Source organism: Pinus tabuliformis, chromosome 5_2 (genome assembly GCF_031772625.1).
Source record: "Pinus tabuliformis cultivar Carrire ecotype Pingquan chromosome 5_2, CPIR1, whole genome shotgun sequence".
Classification (NCBI taxonomy): Eukaryota; Viridiplantae; Streptophyta; class Pinopsida; order Pinales; family Pinaceae; genus Pinus; species Pinus tabuliformis.
This window is the reverse complement of record NC_142306.1, coordinates 21,843,422-21,856,881: the sequence shown is the minus strand read 5'-3', so window position 1 is coordinate 21,856,881 and position 13,460 is coordinate 21,843,422. Positions and strand designations below refer to the sequence as shown.

Sequence of the window (13,460 nt, the reverse complement as noted above, 5' to 3'; positions counted from 1 at the left end):
TGATTGTTGCTAGACCTAGTCTGGGCTAGTAGGGATCGCCTCTGTCCGCAGAGGGGATTTACCTCCACAACACTATGCCTCAGCAAGGTGAAGCCAGAGGAAACTCTGGTGGAGGCTCATAGTGATACTAATGTGAAAATTGTTCATCTGACTTGGGTATAGTGGCAAAAGACTAATCAAACCATCTAGTAGCTAGTTTCCTCTGAAGTTTCCCTTAGGATAGTTGGAGCTCACGTGCGAGTTTTATCAAGTAAAGAAAATGATTAGAGGCATCAGTGGCATAACGCCCTTGACCTATTCTCAAAATTTAAATAGGTAAGAGGGTGCGGCTGCTCCATCGAGTCACACCTTGGAATTGAGAGCTCCAAGTGGGCCATTTTTGGTAAGCAGAACTAGCGATGCGGGATGAACAAAAAGTTGAGTTACGGTGCTGAATTGTGCACTAACCTAGATCCCACAAAGGGTGTTTCTTGATTAAGACAGCAGGACAGTGGTCATGGAAGTCAAAATCCACTAAGGAGTGTGTAACAACTCACCTAGCTATGTGGAGGTTCCCCTTCACGCCCAGCTTCTTAGAGGGACTATGACCGTTTAGGCCATGGAAGTTTGAGGCAATAATAGGTTTGTGATGCCCTTAGATGTTCTAGGCCACATGCGCACTACACTAATCCAGCCAATGAGTTTTTCTTCCTGGTTCAAGAGGATCGGGAAATCTTCTCAAATTGCATCGTGATGGGGATAGACCATTGCAATTATTTGCCTTCAACAGGGAATTCCTAGTAAGCGCATGTCATCCACTCGTGTTGACTATGTCCCTACCCTTTGTACACACGACCCATCACTCCTACCGATTGAATGATCCGGTGAAGTGTTCATATTGTGTCGATGATGGTGGTTCATCACCATCAACTTCGTTAGAAGTTCATTGAACGTTATCATTTAGAGGAAGGAGAAGTCCTAACAATGTTACCCTAGGTGAACCTATGGTAGGATCATTAATAGCAGGGGTTTTCTTTTTTGTTTAGGTTGGTTGGGTTTCGAATGCTATGTGGGACTGTGTGGTGTGTCTCTAGGGGAGAAGGTTTGGTGTTTTGTAGGAATATTGTTGGTTTCTTGTCTTGAGGTAACACTTGTTTTTCATGTGTGTGCTTGCAAGCCATGCTTGTGCTTGTCCCACCAATCCTTTATTTTTATTTCCCCCAATGTGTTTCTGTAGGGGGTTTGGAAGCTTGTTTCTTGGGAGCCCTTCCGATGATCTATTCGGCCGGGCATGGTTGCTACAGTTGAGGTGCTTGGGAAATTCGATGGATAAATTTAGACTCATTCGTAGCGGTAGTGCTTGGTCTTTTTCTCGTTGGAAGGCATGGGCCAAGGGTGCAGGCTTCCATTGTTGGTTCTCTCGAAAAGGCGGCAGTGGTTGATGTGTTGCTTGGGTGATATTTTTTGTTGGTGTTTGGGTTGAGGGAGTGGTTGCGTGCATGCCTGGTAGCTCAAACTTTCTGTGAGGGTAAATTGTCAGGGTGGGATCAATATGGGATGGATGAAGAGCAGTTCAACCCATTGGGCTGGCCACCCTAGTCCTCTAGACCATTCCTCGATATGCCCTCGCAGATGGGTTGGGTGTCCAGGTAATGAAAAACCCCTCCCTCGATCTCAGCTCCATTGAGATCACAATTTTCCCTGCCAATGGGTATGAGGGTGGCAATCTTATCTCATGCCTTTGTCGTCAAGGGAGTTCCTCATCCTCTCGTGAGCCACTACCCTTCTAAGGAGAAAAGAAGTAGTGGGTTGTGTCTTTGTTCCTCCCTTTGGATTGTGGGTTTTTTGTTGGATTTGGTCATTTCTTTGTTTCATGGTGTGCTCTTTGCGGATGTCCCACTCTTTAGTGGCCTTGCACCATCGATGTATTTGTGGCCTGTGGCTTTCTCCAGCATTGAGTGTCATCCCATGAAAAATCCTCTTTAGATTTTGATTCTTGACCCCCATTGACTTTCTCGGTGGAAAGGTTGTTGGGTGTTTTGTACATGGAGGGGTGCAGTAGTGGGGTGAGTTTGTTATTAGTACTTTATTTGTCATTTTAAGCCTTGTGCTAGGTTGGGAGGTTGTTTAACTCTCAATAACGTGCTCTAGACACTAGTCTCATCATAGCCCTTGTCTTTTCTAGTGGTCAAGTTTAGGTTGTGATTTATTTTCTTGATTGTTTGATTGTTTTTTGTTATGTTGTAAGCTAGAAAGGTGTTGTGCCGTAATGTATGTGCGAGGGTGTGAAGAGGTGGGATGCTTTTTTTATTGGTTTCCTTGTTTGATTTTTTTTTTTGGTTAGCGAACATCTACTCGGCATGCTGTTGAGCTTCTCCCTTTTCTTGGGATCTTTGTTTCTTTGTTGTTGTTTTCTTCCCTTCTTCCTTTTGCCCCTAGCTTTATGGAGAAGAGGTGGGATTGTTGTGGGTTGGTGTTTAGGAAGGACAAAAAGTAATGCAAGTTCTTGGGGTGGCCACCCTAGTCCTTCTGAATCTTCATCCCCTGCAGTTCTCCCCTTTTTGTGAAGGCACGGGGTTTGGTAAGCTTGTTCTATGTTTGAGCCTCCCCTTGTGAGCTGGTAGCCATGTTTGTCTCTTTCTTTCATGTTGTTTTCTTCCCTTCTTGCTTTTGGCCCCTAGCTTTATTGAGAAAAGGTGGGATTGTTGTGGATTGGTGTTCAGGAAGGATGAAAAGCAGCATGAGTTCGGGGGGTGGCCACCCTAGTCCTTCTTGATCATCGTCGCCTACAGTTCCCCCGTTTTTGCGAAGGCACGGGGTTGGGGAAGCTTGTTCTCTGTTTTAGCCTCCCCTTGTGAGCCAGTAAACACATTTAACATCTCTCTTTCTTTCATGTTATTTTCTTCCCTTCTTCCTTTTGGCCCCTAGCTTTATGGAGAAAAGGTGGGATTGTTTTGGATTGGTGTTCGGAAAGGACAAAACACAGTGCGAGCTCCCAAGGTGGCCACCCTAGTCCTTCTTGATCGTCGTCCCCTACAGTTCCCCCCCTTTTTCCAAGGCACAGGGTTGGGGAAGCTTGTTCTCTGGTTGAAGCCTCACCTTATGAACCGGTAGCCACCATTGATATCCCTTTCTTTCATGTTGTTTTCTTCCCTTCTTCCTTCTGGCCCCTAGCTTTACGGAGAAAAGGTGGGATTGTTGTGGATTGGTGTTCAGGAAGGACGAAACACAATGTGAACTCCTGGTGTGGCCAACCTAGTCCTTCTCAATCATCATCCCCTTCAATTCCCCCCTTTTGTGAAGGCACGGGGCTTGGGAGGCTTGTGCTTTGTTTGAGCCTCTCCTTGTGAGCCAGTAGCCACGTTTGGTCTCTACTTCTTGCACCTTATTTTCTTCCCTTCTTCCTTTCGGTCCCTAGCTTTATGGGGAAAAGGGGGAATTATTGTGGACTAGTTTTCGAGAAGGATTAAAAGTAGTATGAGCTCCCCGAGTGGCCACCCTAGTCCTTCTCAATTGTTGTTCCATGCATTTCCCCAATTTTTGCAAGGGCGTGGGGCTCGAGGAGATTGTTCTCTATTTTAGCCTCCTCTTGTGAGGGGGATAGACACCTTTGTTTCTCTTGCTTTCATGGATTTTTCTTCCTTTCCTCCTTTTGGCCCTTAGCCTTACATTTGTTGTTGGACGTGCCCCTATTCAGTGTTGTGGTAGATTTTTCGATAATAAGTGGAAACAACTCTCGGAAACAGATATCTTTGCTCTTGTTACGATGAAAAACGTAGTGAAATGTGATACTTAGTGTGAATTGTAGAATCCCGTGAATCATCAAATTTTTGAACGCAATTTTCACCCAAGGCCTCGATCGAGGGAATGTCTATCTAAGCATCGCATCCCATTCAAATTCACTCCCTGCAATATTTTAGGGAGCAGCGGAGCCGGTCATCCGTGCCCAATGCAGTGCAGTTGGCTAAAATACCTCAAGCGATGTTTCATGGCATGCATCAGTAAGTGATGATCTTGTCCCCTTGGATGGGCAGTCAGTGTTAGTTGATGCGGGCTTTGTGTGGCATCGCTCGAACTTGCTTTTTTCTCTCTTGTCCTCCCATCGGGTAGGGTGGATTTTTCTCCAACTTTGTGACCTCATCTTCAGTGAGAACACCTACTGAGTTTAAGCATATAATTAGGCAAAGGAAAAGAAACTTAGAAGGATTCTCCTAGTAGCAGCGAGTGAACTGAGAAGAGCCCACCATGAAAATCGGGTGGCAGCGTCGCCTGAATTGTAGTCTGTAGAAGCATCCTTAGCGGCGAACCTGGGCCATGTCCCTTGGAAGGGGGCCCATGAGAGGGTGATAGCCCCATCAGGCTGGGACCCTACCACATCACAAGGCATTGTCACTAAATCGAGTTGTTTGGGAATGTAGCCCTAATTGGGTGTTAAATTCCATCCAAGGCTAAATATGGGTGAGAGACCGATAGTGAATTAGTACCACGAGGGAAAGATGAAAAGGACTTTAAAAAGATAGTTAAAGAGTGCTTGAAATTGTAGGGAGGGAAGTGGATGGAGGCTGTCGATGCATCTCGATCGGATGTGGAATGCTCAGGCTAGTTCGCCGCTCAACTTGGGGTGCAAACCAACACGGGCTGCTACATCATCACAAGCGTGGGTGGATTACTACCTGTCAGTTTTCTATTGTGGTCGTCGAGGAACGAAGCATGCACCCTTGTGACGGGCCATGTGCACCTACACGCTCATGGTGTTGGTTGGCGGGCTCTCTATTCGATCTGTCTTGAAACATGAACCAAGGAGTCTAACATGTGTGCGAGTTGGGGGGTTTGAAAACTTGTGAAGTGCAAGGAAGCTAACAAGCGAGGTCCCCTCTCTAGGGGTGTGCATCATCGACTGACCTTGAGATTATGTGAAGGGTTCGACTGCAAGCACACCTGTTGGGACCCAAAAGATGGTGAACTATGCTTGAGCAGGGCAAAGCCAGAGGAAATTCTGGTGGAGGCTCATAGTGATATTGACGTGCAACTCATTCCTCTGACTTGGGTATAAGGGAAAAAAACTAATCGAACCATCTAGCAGCTGGTTTCTTCTGAAGTTTCCCTCAGGATAGCTAGAGATCACACGCGAGTTTTATCGAGTAAAGGAAATGATTAGAGGCATCAGGGGCATAACACCCTCGACCTATTCTCAAACTTTAAATAGGTAAGAGGGTGCAGCTGTTCCATTGAGTCATGCTGTGGAATCGAGAGCTCCAAGTGGTCGATTTTTGGTAAGAAGAACTGGTGATGTGGGATGAACCAAAAGTCAAGTTACTATGCCAAATTGCATGATAACCTAGATCCGACAAAGGATGTTGGTTGATTAATACAGTAGGACGGTGGTCATGGAAGTCGAAATCTGCTAAGGAGTGTGTAACAACTCACCTGCCAAATCAACTAGCCCTGAAAATGGATGGCGCTGAAGCGCGCAACCTATACTTGATGTCAGAGCAATTGCCTAGCTCCGATGAGTAGGAGGACATGGGGGTCATTGAGAAACCTCAGGCATGAGCTTGGGTGGATTGGCCCCTGGTGCAGATATTGGTGGTAGTAGAAAATATTCAAATGAGAACTTTGAAGACTGAAGTGGGGAAAGGTTCCATGTGAACAGCACTTGGACATGGGTTAGTCAATCCTAAGAGATGCGGAAGCCTTGTATCAAGGGTGCACTCTGCACAAGCATCGAAAGGGAATCGGGTTAAGGTTCCCAAACTGGGACATGGCGGTGGGAGACAACGTTATGGAATCTAGAGACATCGTTGGGGGCCCTGGGAAGAGTTATCTTTTTTTTTTTAATAGCTTTCCCACCCTGGAATCGGTTCACTCAAAGATAGGGTCTAGCAGCTGGAAGAGCACCACATGTCTTGCAGTGCCCAATGCACCCTCGATGGCCCCTGAAAATCTAGAGGACTTGTATTGTTCATTCCCGGTCATACTCATAACTACATCAGGTCTCCAAGGTGAAAAACCTCTAGTCAACAGAACAATGTAGGTAAGAGAAGTTGGCAAAACGAATCCATAAATTTGGGAAAAGGATTGGCTCTGAGGGCTGGGTCTCGGGGTCTGTACCATCAACTCATGGGCTGTCGACAGTCTGCTTGAGTTGCTTTTGTGGCGAGGGTGGGCAGTCGTGTGCCAATTGGGCTATGGGTGTAGAATGCCCCCTGCCAGGGGATTTTCCCTAGGCGTCGAACAGTCGACTTAGAATTCACACGGACAAAGGGAATCCAACTGTTTAATTAAAACAAAGCATTTTGATGGTCCTTGTGGATGCTGATGAAATGTGATTTCTTCCTAGTGCTTTGAATGTCAAAGGGAAGAAATTCAACCAAGCACGGGTAAATGGCCGAAGTAACTATTACTCTCTTAAGGTAGCCAAATGCCTCGTCATCTAATTAGTGATGCACATGAATGGATTAATGAGATTCCCACTATCCCTATCTGTTATAGACATTTTTTGTCACTGCAACCCCAAGCATAAAATGTCCATAAACCAAGGGCTCCTAAGTCCCTAAAGGTTTTGTTCCAACCCCTAAAAGAACAAGGTCAACTGATTACATCTTCTCCTAGAAGTTCTCCATAAAAATCTACTTAGAACTAGTCAAAACTGGATCATTTCACCTGCTCCATAGGCAAAGTGCATTGCATCTCACCTAAATACACACAGTGGGTGTGTTGCATTTCAAAAAGCCCTTCTATGGGGTGTGATGGGTGAGAAGAGACAAATGGCAGTGTCAATCCACGAGGTGGAGAAGCATGGAATCTTCCAGAAACTTCTCCTGTGACACTTGCCTCTCCGAATTCGACCAGGGATGAGTAAGAGATCATCAATATCCAAGTGGAAGCAAGAACTATCAGAGGGAAGACACTAATCAAATCACAAGCTGACTCATCTCTCTTACGGACATCTATATATGGATCCCTCATCCCAGAGATCTAGAGGCTAGAATTTTTCATCTTGTAAGGAATTGCTGTTGGTTTCTTGAGGCAACCTCATAGTGTTGGGTGATCTAAGCTTTTCATGAGGTGAAGAAGGGCTTACTTGCTGAGAGGATGATGCTGGGTCAGAACAATTGGTTGTAACTCTCTTGGCTCTTTCTTGATTATCAATAAAGCTATTCAAGTTTTCCTCCATACTCTTGTGTAATTTATGTTTCATGCATTTGTATGGTAAATTTACATCTGATCCTAGATTGTTTATGATAATAGATCCATGTTCTCGTATAGTGTTATTCTGCTTTGATTCTACAGGTAATCTATGAAGTTGGGTATACAAGAAAGCAAGTAGCAAAGGACTATCGGAAGAGAGAGGAATCGAGCAAGGAACCAAGCACAAGACAGAGGTTGGTCTCCTTTATTCTTCTCTCATCTATCTTTCATAAAGGAAAACGAAAGTAGTTTTACTTTGTTTGTTTCTAAGGTAGCTACCAGCCTTAGTGGGATTAGCAGTTCTGCGTAGACACTTTTCCCTATAACAAAATGGTGACCATACTGGGGAGCGACTAGGTTGTTTGTTTATCTACATTTGTTTACTTTATAAACTTACAGACAGAGCCTGAAGTTGAGCCAGGTAGCCTTCGAACTGCATTTTCTATGCAAATGCAAAGTAGATAAATGTCGCTTCAGTCAATCTCTGGGTTTTGTTTATGAATTAAACAACTGATTTACAAACTCTCTAATTGCCCTTGTGGTGGCTCTAGTAACCTCCTTAGATCTACCCCTGTGATTGAGTTACTGATTACCACTTGCTCGGCCAAAATCCCTGAACTAAACTGCAAACTGTGACCCAGAACCCAAGCAAAGTCTCGTCCATGGTCCAGCGCACTGTATGTTCTATGAATCTCAAATTTAGCGCACTTCCTGAGTGTAGAAGGTGCGTTGCATTTCAAATTCATTGTGTTACAGGTGCGCTGATCAGATTAGGCATTGTTCCTAAATTTTGGTTTCTGTGTTCACTCTTTTCAGATCTATTCAAGAGTTTTGCTGCCTGTAGTCAGTACACCTCTATTTGAAACCCCTTTCCTTGCTGTTATTCTGCCTCCATTGTGTAAAGAACTGTAAATTTTTTTGTGTATTTGTTGAGTCATTTTCAGTTCTCCTTTCCAAAGAGGTAACGTAATTGTACTGTCGTTTCTTGATTTGAAAGTGTCGCAAGTGTCGTTTTCAGTTATAGAAGAGAGTCTTATTGCTCTTGATAGTCGATTACCCTGTTACTATTGTATTTGATCTGAATTAGTAGTTTTTCTAGTGTCAAAAGCAAGTTTTCATTTCCAAATCGCAAAGTGTTGTCGTTGTTTTCATTTTGATTTTGAAAAGAAACTAGTTAGAAATTATCGCTTTGAAAAATAATTCAGATTTGCGCATTAGCTTTATTTTTATCATTCACATATTAAGAAGGCTGAAAACAAATACATGCATGTGCATTTGCATTTGGAATGTTTGATTGGTTTGATTTAGGATAGTGCATATAGTGTGTGCTCTATGCTCTTTGTTGAAAGAATATTGTCTCTCTTTCCTTAGTAGCTAGGATTTTCATTGCACAAAGAAGATAAAAAGACTGTTTATCATCTTAGATTGCATTTTAGGAATTGTACATCTACATCACGCGGTGAACCTGAAAGGAAAATTTCTTAAGCAAGATCAACTATAAAATAAATTTAATGAATCTAACAATGCTTTGGAACCTAACGCACAACATCTAGAAGTCTAGGCTAGAGACGTATTCGGCGTCGTAAAGCCTGGTAACTGTTGTTCTCACTGTTGGTTGGGTGATTCCTCCACTTTGAGACGATAAGTGCCAATACGGACTTGTGCTCCCATGTACCGTCGAGTATATTTTTGGAGACCACAATAGGCTTAATCCTTTATCCATAGGAAGCCATGTCTGCCGCCGAATGGATCGCAATGCACTGAACACAACATTCAGGAAGATTGACTGCCGTACCGTAAAAAGTATTCTGTAGTTTTGCGATTGGTTTGGTAATCCCTCTGTCTAGATTTCCAGAGCAGTCCCTTTCGTTCCTTTTCAGACTCCTTAATGGAAAAGGTCCATCAGAGCACTTGTCACTTCAGGCTCATTAAAAATCGAAGGCGACTAGAGTCATCTTTTGTTTTTCTCGACTCGCTAAAATTGAAAAACAAGTTGTGTCGAAGCGTCTAAAATTTATTTTAAACGGAATAATCATCACCTTTCCTACGTTGGTCTTAGGTTGAGAAAATGGAGTCCACCAACCAAGGAGTTCCCCTTAGAGGAAATCCTAGTCCCTTCTCCTCTTGGGGAGATGTTGGTACACCCCATATGGCCACGTTGTCACTTCTAGGATTGACAATCGGCTTGCCCGTATGGCTTTTCTCAACCTTCGTCGTTCAGAACACCATAATTCCTGAACAATTGAGTTAGCAACTAGACAATTCCAAAGTTACCCTCCAATCCTCTACTTCGTCCAATTCTTCCTCTCCTCCTTCCTCTTCGCTTGATGAGGTTGGTAAAGCCAAAAATCAAGTACCTGAGAAGAAGAAGGAAAAGAAGAAGAAAGAGAAGAAGAAGAAGGAGCCAAAGGCGAAAAGGGGCAACCAAGCATCGTCTAGCAAAAATCCACACACTGCACCGACCAGGCCTAAATCACCATGTGTCATTTGCAAAGGAGATCACTATCATAAAGATTGTCCTTGCATCCCTCGGATCTTAAGGGACTGGTCTCCTCATTTGCACAACCCGGTGTCGTCAACCTCTGATGATCATGTTGAAAACACACCGTCGACTAGTGAAAGTGAAGCCCCTAGACAAAAAGGAAAGTGCAAATTTCCTTGTAAACTGTGTGAAGACGATCACACCATCCACCGTTGTACCTTCTTAGATGAGGCTAAAATAGTTTTGGACAATCGTCCGGTTTCACTGTTACGACTTCCTCCTGGATATAAGAAACTCTTGCCGAGTCCGTCACTAGTTGAAAATCCAGCTGACCTGCCCAGGTGGTCGGCTGAAGCATCTATCATTGAAGATAAACCATCTGAACCCATACCAGATGAAAGTCAAAAGGTCGAGGTGGCAGTTGACCCGGTATTGCCTTCAGAGGTTCCATCTTCAGATGATACAGTCACCGAATAGAACAAGGATGACACCGTCCAAATTATTTTCGTAAACAGAGGCTCTGATGAACAAGGGGGAAATTTACTCATTCCTTTACCGCAGGAAGGAATTTCATCAGAGTCATACCCAGCCGTCTATTCGGTCCCACCTCCAAGCAACCTAGTTGTTTCCTTCAACTGGAATCAACTAGGCAGACCCCGTTTACCGGCTAGTGTACCATTCTGAATCATTGCTCAAGTATATAGAATGGTTATGGCCAGTACCATCATAGATGAAGGGGCTTCTGTGAGTATCCTTTCCTCGACTGCTTGGAAAGCACTTGGTTCGCCATCGCTTTTGGCTGAGATGAGAAATCTAACAGGCTTTGACAAAGGAACCAGTCGACCATTAGGGATCCTTCCCAATGTGCCCATAACATTGAGAGGGAAAACCGTTCAAATGAACGTAATGGTAGTCCAAGGACCCCTAGATTATAATATACTCCTTGGACGAGACTATATTTATTGCATGGGAGCCATTGTCTCATCACTCTTTAGAGTAATGTGTTTTCCGCATGAAGGAAGAGTGGTCAAGCTCGTAGACCAGCTTTCATTTCCCGGTTCACACATGGCAAATAGTCATATACCATCCCTGAATGGTCTTTTCATGCAAGGAATGTCTCATCAATCCCCAGTTCGTCGACCTGATGAGCGCGAGTGATTTGGGGGACATGACTGAAACCCAGGGGGCATGCACCCTGGTCTGCTTCGGCAGGAAAACTTTAGGTATAGGATAGGTTTCCGCGAGAGATATATGACTAGTCTGACACTCCCGTTCGTGATTGGAAAAGGGGGTTGGACTAGAATAAGATTCCCTTGTCAAAGTTATGTGGGTAGAGGCATCTGCGCCACTCGCCTTTGTCTATTTCGGTAGGCATCGCCGAAGAAGTGTTTTGTTTGTGGTGCAGATAAAACAATATTTGGTAACCTGAAAGAGGTAAACCTTTCCCGATAAAACAAATGTTTTGTTGTAGATTGAAGGGTAACCTTGAAACTCTATTTTATACCTGGGGGCATACAAACCTTTTGGCATGCAAGCAAAGAGCGACCATTTGTTTTTTTAAATTTGTAGGTCTTCTAACCCTTTAAACTCGTAGGATTGGTCGTTTCCTAACTTGCATAAAGAAAGGATGTGGGGCAAAGATTTGAAAAATTGCCGTTTTTATACATGAGACATCCTTATTATGCGATTGGATATATCGAGCAGTTTTAACGCGGACTTCATGCTTGTTAAAAAATAAACATAAACAATGAGCAAATGTTTCCCCCAACGTTTAAGCTCAATAAAAAATGAACCAATTTCTGGTAAATAACTGTGGTGAATGTAGTACTTCAGCCTTTAAAGCCTTGGTCGTGTTCTCATCATCACCTCCACTCCGTATTGGCCGATCATTCACCTCTATTTGATTGTTTACCCCTTTTGACGAACAGCTGCGAAGAGTGATCCTATTAGCCATCCTTGTAACACTGCCGTGATTGGGAAATTCGAAACCTTACCTGGAATCAGCTGCTACCTGAATTTATCACTCGTTCCTCAAAAAATGAGTCTCCTTTAAGCTCTTTTCAACTGACTCGTAAAATATACAAATATTGCCGAGCCATTGGCCTCTCCAGCTCGTTAAAGGGACCAGAAGTGCTATCCCTCCTTTAGATTTTAATCTTTTTGGACCTGAGGGATTATTACACAAAAAGATCGAGCGCTTGTTTTGTTTGGCTCATTAAAAGTATCGAAAATTCATCCCTTATGTATTGTTTTATAATTTTTTGGACTTAAGGGATTAGATGACAAAAAAGGATTTTTGGAGTTTCCTTTACGTCCCTTTTCAGACTCTCTAAAATTGAAAAGGACCGAGTTTTCTTTGTCGTTAAACTCGTTAAAACCTAATAGCGACAAACTTGTCCATAGCAGACAAGAACGAGTTTCACTACCGCTAGGCTCATTAAAACATAGCGATGGGTTTGCCCGAAGGGAAAATTATAGAACAAGCATATGTTATCCTCCTCAAGCTTGAAAAAAATAAATAGGTACTGGTCAGCAATGACTAGGGAAAAATTGGGAAGAAAACTTGAAGAAACTTTGTTGGTAGCAAGTCGCTCTTGAACATGACACTTTCACTTCGCATCCAAGTTGGGTTGGGTTGTTTCATTCACCTGTCACATCACCATGGTCACACCACACCATCCACATTTGGGGTTAATGCAACCAATCCATCATGTCAGTGTCGCCAATATGTTCAAGAGAAGTCACTTAGAGAATTCACCTATGTCTCACCTGCTGAAATACATTTATGCTCCATTCTTTCATGACCACCACCCTGAAACTTATATCACCAGACCGTTTTCACCTCCATTAAAATCATTTGCTACGTTCCGTGTCATTGATGTGGGATTCATTAAGGCCCTCCTATGACGGATCGCTTCTTGTCGACATCAGCTCATTATCCAAGAAGTCGATCTAGGAACACCCATTTCAGTACTTTGAAGCTTGCATGCCTCAATGGCAAGTTTCTCACTTCCGGCGACAGGTTTACATCAATGACCTTCGACCGAAAGATTTTGCGTGGTGTTCGACGCCAAGTCCTTTATTCACACCACGTGAATTGTACTACAGTACCTTGAGGATCATTATCATTATCGGTGATTCCTCTCGCCCCTGTTAACAACTTACATCATTGGCTGGTAATCAGGTGATGTCTTTCCATGTTCGACTCCAGAACATCTCTCACATGGATCAACTTATACTTTGAGTGAAGATTGAACAAGATTGAAGACCCCGGATCTAGTTTCATCCATCCGGGCTACGATATATATTCAGGAAAATAAAGACATCAAATGTACATCGTTGCTGCACAGATAATCATCCAATCTAAGGGATGATGGCTCTACCAGTATCATCAGTCTACACTCAGACGATTGTCTGTCCTATGTACATGAAAATGAATTTATAAAGCTGAGCATGGGAATGGCCGCCTCAGCTAGATCATGAAAATATTATGAAGATAATGTATTGTATTGTATCTTATTACAGGTCTCCTTCCAGCTTGAAAGAACTTCGGATCCTCATGATAAAGCATTTCACTCGACATCAAAAAAGATTAACGACCTCATGCTTCAGGGGGCAACTGTTATAGACATTTTTGGGCACTGCAACCCCAAGCATAAAATGTCCATAAACCAAGGGCTCCTAAGTCCCTAAAGGTGTTTTTCCAACCCCTAAAAGAACAAGGTCAACTGATTACAGCTTCTCCCAGAAGTTCTCCATGAAAAACTACTCAAAACTGGTCAAAACTGGATGATTTCACCTGCTCCAT

At 43.5% G+C, this 13,460-nt stretch overlaps 1 non-coding gene and 1 pseudogene across 1 annotated transcript; both read left to right on the top strand.

Moving 5' to 3' along the window:
* Positions 1 to 3,710: 3,710 nt before the first annotated feature.
* Positions 3,711 to 3,864, top strand: LOC149157379 (5.8S ribosomal RNA). The gene has a single exon (XR_016262151.1). It is a non-coding gene; the product is annotated as a 5.8S ribosomal RNA (ribosomal RNA).
* A 247-nt stretch (positions 3,865 to 4,111) lies between these two features.
* On the top strand, positions 4,112 to 6,507 carry LOC149157378 (25S ribosomal RNA; annotated as a pseudogene).
* Positions 6,508 to 13,460: the final 6,953 nt, after the last annotated feature.